The 13,466-nt window shown below is 33.3% G+C and overlaps 1 pseudogene; it reads left to right on the top strand.

The window, feature by feature from the left end:
* Positions 1-211: 211 nt before the first annotated feature.
* Positions 212-3,133, top strand: LOC129066852 (keratin, type II cytoskeletal 7-like; annotated as a pseudogene).
* Positions 3,134-13,466: the final 10,333 nt, after the last annotated feature.

The following is a 13,466-nucleotide window of genomic DNA, read 5'->3' as shown; positions in this document are numbered from 1 at the left end:
AAACTTAAATTGAATTAATTGGCATGAAATTATATTTTTGAATAAATGTCTATAATTAGTATTCAGGATAATTATTGTGCAAATATGTGGCACCTTTAAACTGATAGTTCTGGTGTCACTACCAGACGATAAATGGCCCATTTTGGCTTGTTTCTTATATAACAAAGAAAATGTACATTTTTAGAGAAAACAAATCACAATTAATCGTAAAATGTGCAACAGATGGTGGGACTTATAATCATTCTATCAGACTAATAGTATAATGTCTGTATTTTGGAATTTACTTTTCCCAAAAGATGATGTTGGGCTGAAGCCATATTGACAGCCGGTACATTCCTAATGCAGTTAGTTTGATATACCTCATCTATTAAATCCTGTACATTTTCCAAAATAGCAGATGACAAGTGCAATTGACCACCTGGGAAACAGCAATTTCAATAGAAAGGGAAAATTGATCTCTTTTGGTGATTGTAGAGTTGCTTACTGCTTTTTTCTATTTTGGGTGACATTTAAGTCTCCAACATAGTATTTGCTTTCCAAAAGGACACATTTTTGAATAGAGACAATGATTAAGTGTGAGCTATGGACAGTTATCAAGTGTTTTATTTATTAATAATTTTTTAAAATGTAAGCATGTTTTGTAGCATATCAGCTCAAATGAACACTTACAATATGTTTCACAAATGATACATTGAAATATCAATTAGATAATAAATTTCTCCAATATAAAAATGTCTCAAACAGTTGCATGGCATATAATCATTTGTATAAATCTGATTATTTTTTAAAGTAAAGCTAGTCTTTGTAATAAAATGTATAATGTCTGATGCTTTTGGATTGAATAAAATATATTAGGAAGTTCCTTTGGATTCATTAAGACAGAGTTAATAGATAATTAAGACAAGAAAAAAAATAGACTATAATGGTATATAAGCAATACTATTAGACTATGATTTTAACTTGTTTGTGTCACTGAGGATTGTATATCTCTCTAATAAGAACTCCATGTCATTGCACAACTATTCAGAAGAATCTTATGTATTTGGGAATTTGTAAAATGTCAACATCTAGTACAATGCTCTTAGACAATAAAATAGTTCTATTTCTAACAGAGTAATATTATTTCTTCTCAAATTTTTCAAAATAGGTTAAGTTCATTTAAGCTTAAACTTGTTTTAACAATACAGATACATTAAAACAATAGGGGACTTTAATCAATAACCCATTTATATTTGATATATACTCAAGCTAACTGATATTAAAATATGTGAAATAAAAGATTTTGAGAGGGGTAGAATTATTTGCTTAATTAAACAATAATACTGTTATTTTGGTTATAGTTTATTAGCATTTTACCTTAAATCGTTTGAATTATTAAAGGAAATTTCAATAAAACTCCTTTAAACCATCTAATGAATGCTTATTGTCAGTAAAACAATTTATTCATACGTAAGTATATTTATTTGTTCACGTTTTCCAATCAATTATGCAGATATAATCAAAATGTGAATATAACCCCGAATATAGTGTACAAACTTTAATTACTCCAAATAAATATTTTCTTTAATGTTTAACATTTTATTTAAACACATACCAAGTTTACTTTATGATATGCTATATTTAATATTTATCTCTAAAGTGTTAATACTTTTCGGAGTTTGGCTCTGTCTCGCCCACTGCTAGGTCCAGCCCAGTGCAGCCAGTATATTCACCGCCTTCACCTCTCAGGTCTTGACGTGCCCCGGACGCGCTCCACCTCCTTCCCAGGCGCTGTGCCCACGTGTGTTTGAGCTCAGTGCTCGCTGAGGCTCCCGCAGCAGCAGCCACTGTGGCTTGGGCACCTTGCGGCCACACGTGGCTGTGCACTCTGCCTCCGGGAGTCCGGCGGGCCCCTGCATCCACCAGGTCACCATCAATCAGAGCCTGCTGGCCCCGCCACAGGTGCACATTGACCCCTCCATCCAAGAGGTGCTCCAGGAGGATCATAAGCAGATCAAGACCCTTAACAAGTTAGCCTCTTTCATCGACAAGGTGCAGTTTCTGGAGCAGCAGAACAAGCTGTTGGAGACAAAGCGTGCTCTGCTGCAGGAGTAAAAGTCGGTCAAGGGCAGCCGCCTCTCGCGCATCTTTGAAGCCCGTATTGCTGGCCTGCGGAAAGAGCTTGAGGCCCTTATATGAATGGGAGCCACTTGGAGGTGGATCTTTGGGGAAAAACACAGGACGTGGTGGTGGAAGACTTCAAGAATAAGTATGAAGAGGAAAGTAACCAGCGCAGGGCTACTGAGAATGAGTTTGTGTGGCTAAAAAAGGATGTGGATGTTACCTACCTGAACAAGGTGAAGTTGGAGGCTAAGGTGAATGCCCTGAATGAGGAGCTGAACTTCTCAGGACCTTCTATGAGACGGAGTTGTCGGAGCTGCATTCCCAGATCTCCAACATGTCTGCTGTGCTGTCCATGGACAACAACCGCTCCCTGGACCTGGACAGCGTCGTCACTGAGGTCAAGGTTTAGTACGAGGAGATCGTCAACCCTAGCCAGGCTGAGGCTGAGACCTGGTACCAGACCAAGTCTGAGACCGTCCAGGCCCAGGCCGCGAAAGCATGGGGATGACCTCTGGAACACTTGGAATGAGACTGCGGAGATAGGCCAGACCATCCAGAGGCTGCATGCTGAGATCAACAACATCAAGAACCAGCGTGCCAAGTTGGAGGCCTCCGTCACTGAAGCTGGGGACCCTAGGGAATGAGCACTCAAGGATGCATGTGCCAAGCAGGAGGAGCTAGAGGCTGCCTTGCAGCGAGCCAGTCCGGACATGGCCCAGCAGCTCCTGGAATACCAGGAGTTCATGAATGTCAAGCTGGCCCTGGACAGTGAGATCACCCCCTATAGCAAACTGCTGGAGGGCGAGGAGTGCCGGTTGAACGAAGATAGAGTGGGAACCTCAAACATCTCCCGGTGGTGAATACCACTGGTGCTGGTGGCAGCGGACTGACTTACGGGGAACCAATTGGTGGCAGCGGGCTGGCTTTTGGGGGAACCATGTGCAGCAATGCCTTGAGATTGTCGAGTGAAACCAACAAGGCCTATTCTATGAGGAGCACATCTGCCACTCAAAGGAGTGTCCTCAGCTGAGACCCACGTATGGGGAGACCTATATCCCTTCTCCCACAGTCACAAGAAGATTCCCATCCTGGTTCCATCCATGGTCCCAAGACTGCAAAGCAGTGTGAAAAATGATGTCAAAATAACTTCCAATAAACATTCTCTTTCTGAGGCCTGGGTGAGCCCATGGCCAGGAAAAAAAAAGTTAACATTATTCAAGCTTAAGTGTGAAATTATTTTCCTCATCTTTATAATAAAACTAATTGTAATTAAAATAATATCTTATAATTAATGCATAATCATCATTGTATATTATAATTTAATTTTATTTGACAATAACTAAATTTATATACAATTCACTATTTATTGTACATTATAACTCAGTGTACATAAAATATAATGTATAAAGTGCCTGTGAAATGTAAAAGTGATAAATTAAAATAATTGCAATATGTATACAATAAATAATGAAATAATAAATGAATAGAAAAAATGCATGATGCTGTACTTAAGAATAGTTAGTTATTTAAGTGAATTATGAAATTCTCAAAAATTATTATTCCACACAAACTTTTATAGGAATAAGAAGGTAGGACTTTAAAATGAAATAATATCATTCTAAGTAGTAGGTGAGGTATTGCTGTTATGGATAAATGACTGCTTTTACATTTAGAGTTTAAATAATATATCACTTGAAAAGTCTGTATTATATATAGAGTTCTGGCATCGAGGTGTAATCCTGCTAAAGCCTATATTCCTCACTAATTGTAACAAAAATACCATGCATTGTGCAAAAGAGTAATACTTAAGAATCTTGAAGATACAATAGTTGGATAGTACAAGGAGTCAAAACATGGAAAAATGACCTTCAGAGCCTGTGTTTCCCCCACTTTTCCCCTCTTTCTTCTGAGGGTTTGCCTTGAAATGTAGGGAAGAGCCAGTGTCTCTAACAAATAGAAATCCATATTTCTGGCAAGAGGAACCAGGACGAAAGTAGTAATGGGCAGGTAATGGGGACAGGAGAAAACACAAACAGGAAAGCGTGCTTGTGCAGGGCCCAAAGCAGCTCAGTAAAGACACTGAGAACTGAACTAATATTTAAAATGCCCCAAGTATCAGACTGCTTCTAAGGGGCAAGCATGGGGAACTGATAAAAGAGAGTAAATGGGGCCATACCCTGAATTGAATTAAAGCATTGTGTACATCCACATGTCGATACTCACACACAAACACAGTTGTAGAATAATGAAGTTATGGAAAACCCTATTCCCAAAGTGCTAGTAAATATACAAGTCGAAGCTAAAGTAAAACCTGGATTTCAGGGAAACTAAGAGGAGAATTGTTCTAAAATAGATTCTCTGGCCTTTATCATAATGTATTTAAGTCATTGAATAGGGAAAACATGTATCATTCCTCTTGCAAATTGCTTGTTTTTTTGTTTGTTTTGTATTTGGGTGTGTAGTTCATGTTTTCCTTGTCACTACTGGATTTCAGATATGCTATGATACGTATAAAATTGTCTAATACTATATCCACTAACATATAAGGTAAAGTCTCACATACTCTCCAAAGGTACTGTATTTTTATAACCCTAGCGACTTATGTTCTTCTTATGTATACAGTATAGTTATATCCATGCAAATATAGAATCTCCCAGATATCTCACTCCTCACTCTCTTCTATACAAATGTATTTCACAAGTGCTTCTTGAATGTTTCCCATTAAAACACACGCACACACACAACAAAAAACAAACAAACAAACAAAACCCCCCTGCTACCCACACATGCTACCCTCATCACAGGAAAAGAATTATAGAGCACACTGGATTTTTGTAAAAAATGGTAATTTCCTATCTGAGATTTGGTCTGAAAGAAATGTCTCTCTATCACAAGAACTTTAATTCAAGTTTGCTTTCTGCCTCCCTCTATCTCAGGTTCCTGGAATCTTGAATCAGAGCTAATTTTACTATCCAACTTCTTTTGTGGAACTTACCCCACTAAGTATTAAATTATCAATTACAATTGAATTCAAAACATATACATGGTTAATGAATAAAATAATATCCACTGGTAGGATCCAATAAATTAATTTATATTTGCTTTGCAATGACATTTTATGTATTTTTAGTTTGAATTTTTTGAGTTTTGGATATTGAGAATTTTTAAAACACTAAAACTTTGAGAAATAATTCAGTCTAAAAAAAGTTAAGAGTTCTACAGTTCCTTCACTTGCTGTTTATATTATTTTCATTTAATGTCAATAACACCATTCTCAGAATTCAGTTAGGTTGTTAATCATTATGATAAAAGTCACTATCTAAAACAACTAGTTTTTTATTACATCACTGCTTGCTCTCATCATATCTTAACTATATGAAATATTAAATAAAGAATAAAGAACACTTTAATACCACAAAACAAGCCAAAATATATGTATCCCAATAGAATTATGTTTTATAATATGTGATGTTAATACATTTTAAAAAGTAAAACTTAAATTTAAAAAGTTAAAATGAACATATTTAATAGCGAGTCCCTAAAATTGATTAATGGTGTTTAAAATAAAAAGTTAACTATGCTCATTTGGCATGGTTTTCCATATTTGAATAGCTTTTTTCTAAATATCCTTTCCTCCTCAAAAAGAAACCCAGAAATATGTGTTCATTTTAGACAGAGAATTCATTCATAAAATCTAGATTTAAACTATTTTGTTAGTCACATTAGCATAGATGTAGTAGTTCTAATTTTATTATTTTGTCATATTCTGTTTTTCTCACATAATCCTTATTTTATTCTCCTTTGACATTTTACCAAAATTATTAACCAAAAACTTATTTGAAGTTTATTAGCCAAAATTATTAGTTAAAAAATTATTTGATGGAATAGATATTATAATGTTTCCAACAATATTTCTTTCTTTACTGTATTCATTAACTTGCTTTAGGTTTCGAATCAATTTTTCAGGGTAATTATTATCTATTTAAGAATTTGTCAATGATATTTTGTGCTTGTTGCCAAATTAGAAAAGCTACTAAAGTATATTTGTGCAACCCAGAAAAATAATGATAAATAAATAAATAAGGTCCACAGGTATTATCCATCCTTTAAAACTATTTTATTTAATATACTCTAAAGTTTTGAGTCAAACTATTTTTATTAAAAAATTATTGGAGACATTAATTACATTAATGAACTTTAAGTGCCTCTAGTACTTGGACGACTAGTCCTCTAATGACTGGAAATGCTGCACTCATTAGTGTATTGAAGATTTCTTTTTTGAATTGTCTACTTACAGGTTTACCTATAAAGAATAGTACCTTCCATTATTTACTGGAGGACAAATTGAGGAAATCCAAGTTTAACTGCCCTGCTTAGGATCCTTATGAGACACATTGATATAAACAGTTCAAGAATGATTTTAAATCACATGCCTCTGATTTCCCATGGTATTCCAAACTATTAACAATATATCTCCATATGGGTTTTTCAATTATCATTTCTTGTTGTTTCTCATTCTTATGAGAAAAATAAGAGCTTTGGTTTGAAGACTCAAAGCGCTCATCAGATATGACACATTTTCCTGTATAAGCTGAGAACAGAAGAACCAGCAGGATTGGGACTGGGTGTGGGAGAAACAAAGTCCCTTCTGCTGGTGGATAAAGCGTATCTTGGGAAAGATCCACAGATCCCTTCTTTCATGACTGTTGCTATGGCTACATTGGCAAACCAGACTGTTGTCCTAGTTTATAAGAGAGAGTCTTCAATATTATCTTATCATATCCATTATTACAATCAAGAATTAATTAGTCCCACTTATATTTGACTACCATGACAGATGCTATTGATATGAAACACACACACACACACACATACATACACACACAACACAAGACACGATTCATAGCCTCAAAGTATTTGTAGTTTAGTTGTGAAAAGTCATGTTTTACAAAACAATTCAAGATAATATATGTTATGTACTAAAAGACTGATACTTAATAAGACTGGAAGAAAGGGAAATTTAGAAATAAAATGTGATGTGTGTAGAGATTTATAAATATATCATTTGGTTAAAATTAAAGATTCATGTAGGGATAACTAAAGCTGAAAGTACAAAGGCAGTTAACAGTCTTGAATATCTTGCTACATAACTTGTGCTTTATTTTGTAGTCAGTGAAAAACCACTGAAGGTTTTATAGTGTGTTCTACAGGCTATGATGAGAGACATATATTCACAGATTTATAGAGACTAAGTCAATTCAGCAAATCCAGTGTACAATTCTGTCAACATTACATAAAACATAATATTTTTAAAGTATTTCCAGTATGATATAGTGAAATAAAAATTCTTAACTTCATAATGTTTCATTTATATACAGTTAATAATTTCACACTCTAATGGTTGTGACTTGCATAGTGATTAACCAGTATTATATACCTTACTCGATATTTGATTGAACTTCTATAATTTATTGTTCATTTCAAATATCTAACCTTTCACAACTGGAAAAATGAAAGTAAGAGAACAATTAAGGCATATTCTCCAGGCCCAAGATAACAGACAGCTAAAAGCTATAAAGATAGGCTTCTACCCCTTGTCATTCATTGATAATATCAGCTTTCATCAGATTTAAGTTTTACTGGAATACATGATAATATAATATTTTCTCTTCTTCCTTGGATTTGAACATTACCCTATGTTATGTAATCATAAACAAGGATGTTTTAGCATGTAACTTTGTAATTACATACAAAGTTCTAATTTTGCTCATAGTAACTGGAATTCAGTTGAGTGGTTAAAAAGCAATACTTAAAGTTAAAAGACACATTAAACATAAAGAAGACACTTCTACCATTTTCCTGATTGTTGTGTAATATTTAAGTTTAAAATCCTCGTAGATAAACATAAATTCTCGACTTTAAATGTTGCAAAATAAAAAAAATTGAAAGAGTAGTAGAAAGATCTAAAAATAAGATCATAATTTTGATAGTGAAACTTCAGGTTAACATTAGGGATATGAATAGACTTTAATGTTGAATGGAAGGGGTTTAAATGCATTTAAAAATATAATATCATATTCTGCTCTAATAAAAAGGAAAAACTAAATCTTTCAGTTGGTCACATAGCCATGCAGGGGTTTTTTGTTTTATTTTAACTTTTTTTTCACAGAAAATTAGACTTTGCAAAGAACTCAGACAATAGAAACAACCTCACAAATGTATACAATGCACTTTGATGACTGCAGTGTTATCTAGAGGAGGAAACTTCAGCTCTATTATTTTATAATGAAGACAAAGTAAAATAAAATATATATGTATTATAAAATAAGAAGATAATGTGTGACTATTAAACAACATATAAAAGATATTATCACACAATATACATTTTTATTACTATACATCGTTATATATAGTTACTATATAATAATATATAATAATAAGGAATATTGTTATATCATAATAAATAATTTTATTTTTTATGTTTTAATTCATTATCACTCATTTCTTGAAAGGATTAATGTAAATTAATGTAAATTATAATAATATTATATGGCTGGTATTGCTATAACCAATGAATATATGAAAAATGCACTTATAGATAAAAGCAATGCAAGATGAATACATATTTAATATTTATTCCTCTTACAGTGTAAGAAATCTTTACCATAAACTGTTTATACCAAAATACCTAATATATATTCTTCATGCAAAATTAAATCATTATAACACTCAATTGTGTACAAGATGAACACAGGTCCAGATCCTTCAATCAATAATTTATTTTTTAAATAGAGCTTTTAAAATCTTCCAATCCTTCATGGTTCCTTTACATGGTTATTTCCATTCCAGGCCACTTTTACAGCATTGCACTACTAAATATCTTCATTTCTGATAATTTCTTTACTTTTTAAATATTTTTTTATTTTAAATATAAGCAAATGCACAAAAAGAATGTACAGATCCATGAATTTTTATAAAGCAAGTACATCTATAGAGCTACCACAAATACCAAGAAATAAAACATTATCAGCATCCAGGAAGACATGTATCACGTTGTGTCCCTTTTTAGACACAATTCCACTGCTTACCAGGACATAGAAGAGAAGTCTAGAAAAGCTTTGGAAAAAGTATCCTGTCACAAATAGACAACAACCACCATGAGACTGAGCAACATGGAAAGCAAGACTGTTCAACCTGAATTAAAAGTTTATTTTAAAAGACAATAATAGGAAAATAAGTAGAGAAGCATTAGATATAGATAACTCAAAAGTTCATGCAGAAGTGCTCAGTTTTTATACAATTGAACTCAAGTATATTGTGATCTTTCAAATAATAACACACATGAACAAGTTCTGTTCTCTGCTGAAACTATTCAAATTGCCAAAAACTTTAAAGTTAATCTTCTTAAATAGAAACCATTCTATATTTTATCAAGTGTAGGAGTAACATATGTACGAGGAAGATATACAAAACATGTTGAATCTCAAAATACAACCTTATCTAAATTAGTAGACAAACCTTTTTTGGAAACCATATTGTATATCATTGTAGCAAAGCCTGGGGAGGGCTCACCGTAATGCAGATACGGTGAGTACTAGACCCTGAGTTTACCTTAGGTATCAGAAGTAAAACTTTTGTTTTTCCTTTTTTGGGGGTGCTGTTTTTTGTTGCTGTTTTGTTTGTTTGTAGGCTTTGATCCTTGTTTGATGATTTTTAAATGTTTTTCCGGTAGGAAGTGAAATCACAAAACAAGCCTGTGGAGGCAATAAGAAAGGGTGGATGAGCAGAGGTCTACAGAGTTCAGCAGCGACTTTCAAAGAACGGGCATTTACCCAAGGAATGTTAAGTATCATGGACCATAAATGAACAATATGCACTGAAATGATGGTAGCTAAGAAGTTATGTTGTAAAGTGAGTCACTTGAATACAAATCTTGCCCCTTATGCTCAACTCTGTATCTTGATGTGGATAGTGTGTCTTTCACTTCTTGTTATTTTCTGCCTATGCATAATAGAGAACTGATAAAATCAGAGTAATCATAAATACAACGTATCTGACAACTACCTCAAGTACTTTGATTTATATCAATGTATATATTTTTGTTTATTTTACTTTCTTTTTTAAACTATTTTATTGCTTATGCTATTACAGTTGTCCCAATTTTTCCCCCCTTCACCACTCCATCCAGCCCAACCCCCATCCTCACAGTCAGTCACCACACTGTTGTCCATGTCCATGGGTCACGCATATACGTTCTTTGACTAATTCCATCACTCCTTTCAACCAGTCCCCTTGTGCTCTCTCCCCTCCTACAGCTGTCAGTCTGTTCCATGTTTCTATGTCTCTGATTGTATATTTTTCTCATTAGTTTATTTTGTCCATTAGATTCTTCTTGTAAGCATAGCATAATAGTCTTGAGTTTCATCCATGCTGTTGCAAAAGGAAAGAGTTCCTTCTTTTTTACTGCTGGGCAGTATTCCATTGGGTAAATGTACCACAGCTTTTTTATACACTTATCTACTGATGGACACTTAGGCTATTTCCTAACCTTGGCTCCTGTAAATAATGCTGCTATGCACTTAGAGGTTGCATATATTCTTCTGAATTGGTGTTTCTGAATTCTTAGGGTATATTCCCAAAAGTGGAAATGCTAGGTCAAAAGGCAAGTGTATATATATATACATATTTTTTAAAATGATCAGTAAATCCTATAATATAGCAATTGAGGATTGGAAATAAAACTTTATATACATATACATAACTTTTTATAAATATAAAAGAGATATATATTCTAACAGAATATATTTTTAATTTTTTTAAATTTTTTTATTATTAAATTACAGTTGTTCCAATTTTCCCTCATTTCTCTCCCCTGCCCTGCCCACTCCCCACTCCCTCAATCAGTTCCTACCAATGGGTCCTTCATACATGTTCCTTGACTAGAAACTTCACCTTCTTTCCTCCATTATCCCTTTCCTTCTTCCCCTCTGGTTACTGTCAGTTTATTTCTTACTTCCATGTCTCTGGTTCTATTTGCTCATTTGTTTTTGTTCATTAGGTTCCACTTATAAATGAAATCATATGGTGTTTGTCTTTTGCTGCCTGGCTTATTTCACTTAGCATAATACTACTCTCCAGTTCCATTCATGCTGTTGCAAAGAGTAGGAGTTCCTTCTTTCTTTCTGTTGCATAGTATTCCATTGTGCAAATGTACCACAGTTTTTTGATCCAATAACTTACCGATGGGCACTTAGGCTGTTTCCAGCACTTGGTTATTGTAGATAATGCTATGAACATTGGGGTGCATAGGTTCTTCTGAATTAGTTTTTTGGGATTCTTAGATTATAATCCCATCAATAGGATCACTGGATCAAAAGGCAGTTCTGTCTTCAGGCAGTAAAATGTCAGATATCCCTTGCAGCAATATATTCGTTGATATATCTCCTAGGGCAAAAGATATAAAGGAAAGAATAAACAATGGGACTACAACAAATTAAAAAGCTTCTGCACAAATAAAGAAAACATCATCAATATGAAAACAGATTTTCCCTGTACTGAAGAGGGTGAAAACGTATTTGTCCAGGATACCTCGGACAAGGGCTTGAACTCTGATATATATAAAGAACACATGTGATCCAACAGCAGGAAGACAAACAATCCAATTAAAAATGGGCAAAGGACCTGAATAGACACTTCTCCAAGGAGGACATACAGAGGGCACATAAACATATGAAAGAATGCTCAACTTCACTAGCCATCAAAGAGATGCGAATTAAAACCACAATGAGATAGATGTCACCTCATACCTGTCTCAATTATCATAAATAGATCCACAAACAACTAGTGCTGGTGAGGATGCACAGAAAAGGGGACCCTAGTGCATTGCTGGGGGGCATGCAGACAGGTACAGTCACCATGGAAAACAATATGGAATTTCCTCAAAAAACTAAAGGTGGAACTGAATAGAGATTTGAAAATTCCAGTTAACCGATCAAACCTACACAAACTAAAGATAAAAAAACTGAAAAAACCTGCCTTCTTTTTCCACAGCCTCCCATCACATAGGGCTTCTCCCACCCCATTGGAAGTCTGTTTCTTTTCTTTTTGACATAAAAAAGAGGTAAACAAGATAACGTTATTATTAGTGTGTTTGTAAACAACTATTGTAATTTTTATCAGTCTTTTGATCTCATTTTTCTAGAGACATAATTTTTCATAATTTTTTTTTATCTCAAGCACAGGAAAACAAAATTTTTCTTTATAAAAAACAATTTATATAAATATATTAAACTCTATGTTCTCATTAAAATATGGATAGGTGTTCTCAAAATTAACTTTTTAAAACACGGTCAAACTTTGATTTGAAACCTTGCCTTCTTCAATAAGCTTATGCCTTACTAAAATTAAAAACGATTCAACAGTATTAAGCCAAATTTAAAGACATAATGTATCTTAATAATCTACGTACCCCCCCAAAAAAAAGTATAAAAAAGGACATTTCATCAGCACATTGTAATGCAGGAACCTGACAGAATGAGCACATCAAACTAAGGAATTACAAATATTTTTTCATCCAAAGAAGTCTTTGATAAATGTTTCATTATCTGGGTAATGCAAATAAATGTTTTATATAAAATTTGAAGATTTTCTAATTTTATGTATGTGTATGTATATCCATATATTATGAAAGAATTATTAAGATCTAAATATTTGGAAGTATCTATGCTGGTTTTTAACTTAATTATATTTTGTATTCCATTATTATTAAGTAACATTTTTACCAAATGAAAATCCATATTTAAACTTTTAACTTCAAATTATTCACAGAAAATGAAGGGTTTTTTTTTATTTTTCACATTAAGTTTACTATTCAGAGTCACATTTAACAACAGAAAAATTGTTCACATTTTAAGAGTTTTGACACATAATCAAAAAAGGAAAACATGTTGTCTATGTATTTGTTTATGTATTAAAAGCTTTTTTTAGTTCAAAGATTATGCTTTTAGCATTTTTTAGATCTAGAAAGGTGTAACTTACCCATACTATTCTATAACATCCTATGCAGAATGCTCAGCTTTCTAAATAAATAAAGAAATACAAGAAAAACAAAAGACAGGAAAGAATCAGTCTGAAAACATAGAGCAATCATTAGAACTACACAGAAATGACAAAAACGTTGAAACTATCAGAGGGGAGGTTTAAAATTATTTTGATAATTATGTAGTAAGTTTTAATAGAACAGGTAAGCAGCATGCAAGTTCAGATCATTAACTTTAGCAACAACAGAAAAACTATAAGAATCAGGGATCCCGTGAAGACGGAAAATGTGATAGTGAAAATTATATGTGCTTGTATATACCTAA

The sequence above is a fragment of the Pteronotus mesoamericanus genome, unplaced genomic scaffold (assembly GCF_021234165.1).
Source record: "Pteronotus mesoamericanus isolate MK-2021 breed Mesoamerican mustached bat unplaced genomic scaffold, CSHL_Meso_final contig_20, whole genome shotgun sequence".
In the NCBI taxonomy this organism is placed as follows: domain Eukaryota; kingdom Metazoa; phylum Chordata; class Mammalia; order Chiroptera; family Mormoopidae; genus Pteronotus; species Pteronotus mesoamericanus.
The sequence above is the reverse complement of the archived record's forward strand: the minus strand, read 5'-3'. Positions and strand labels throughout refer to the sequence as shown.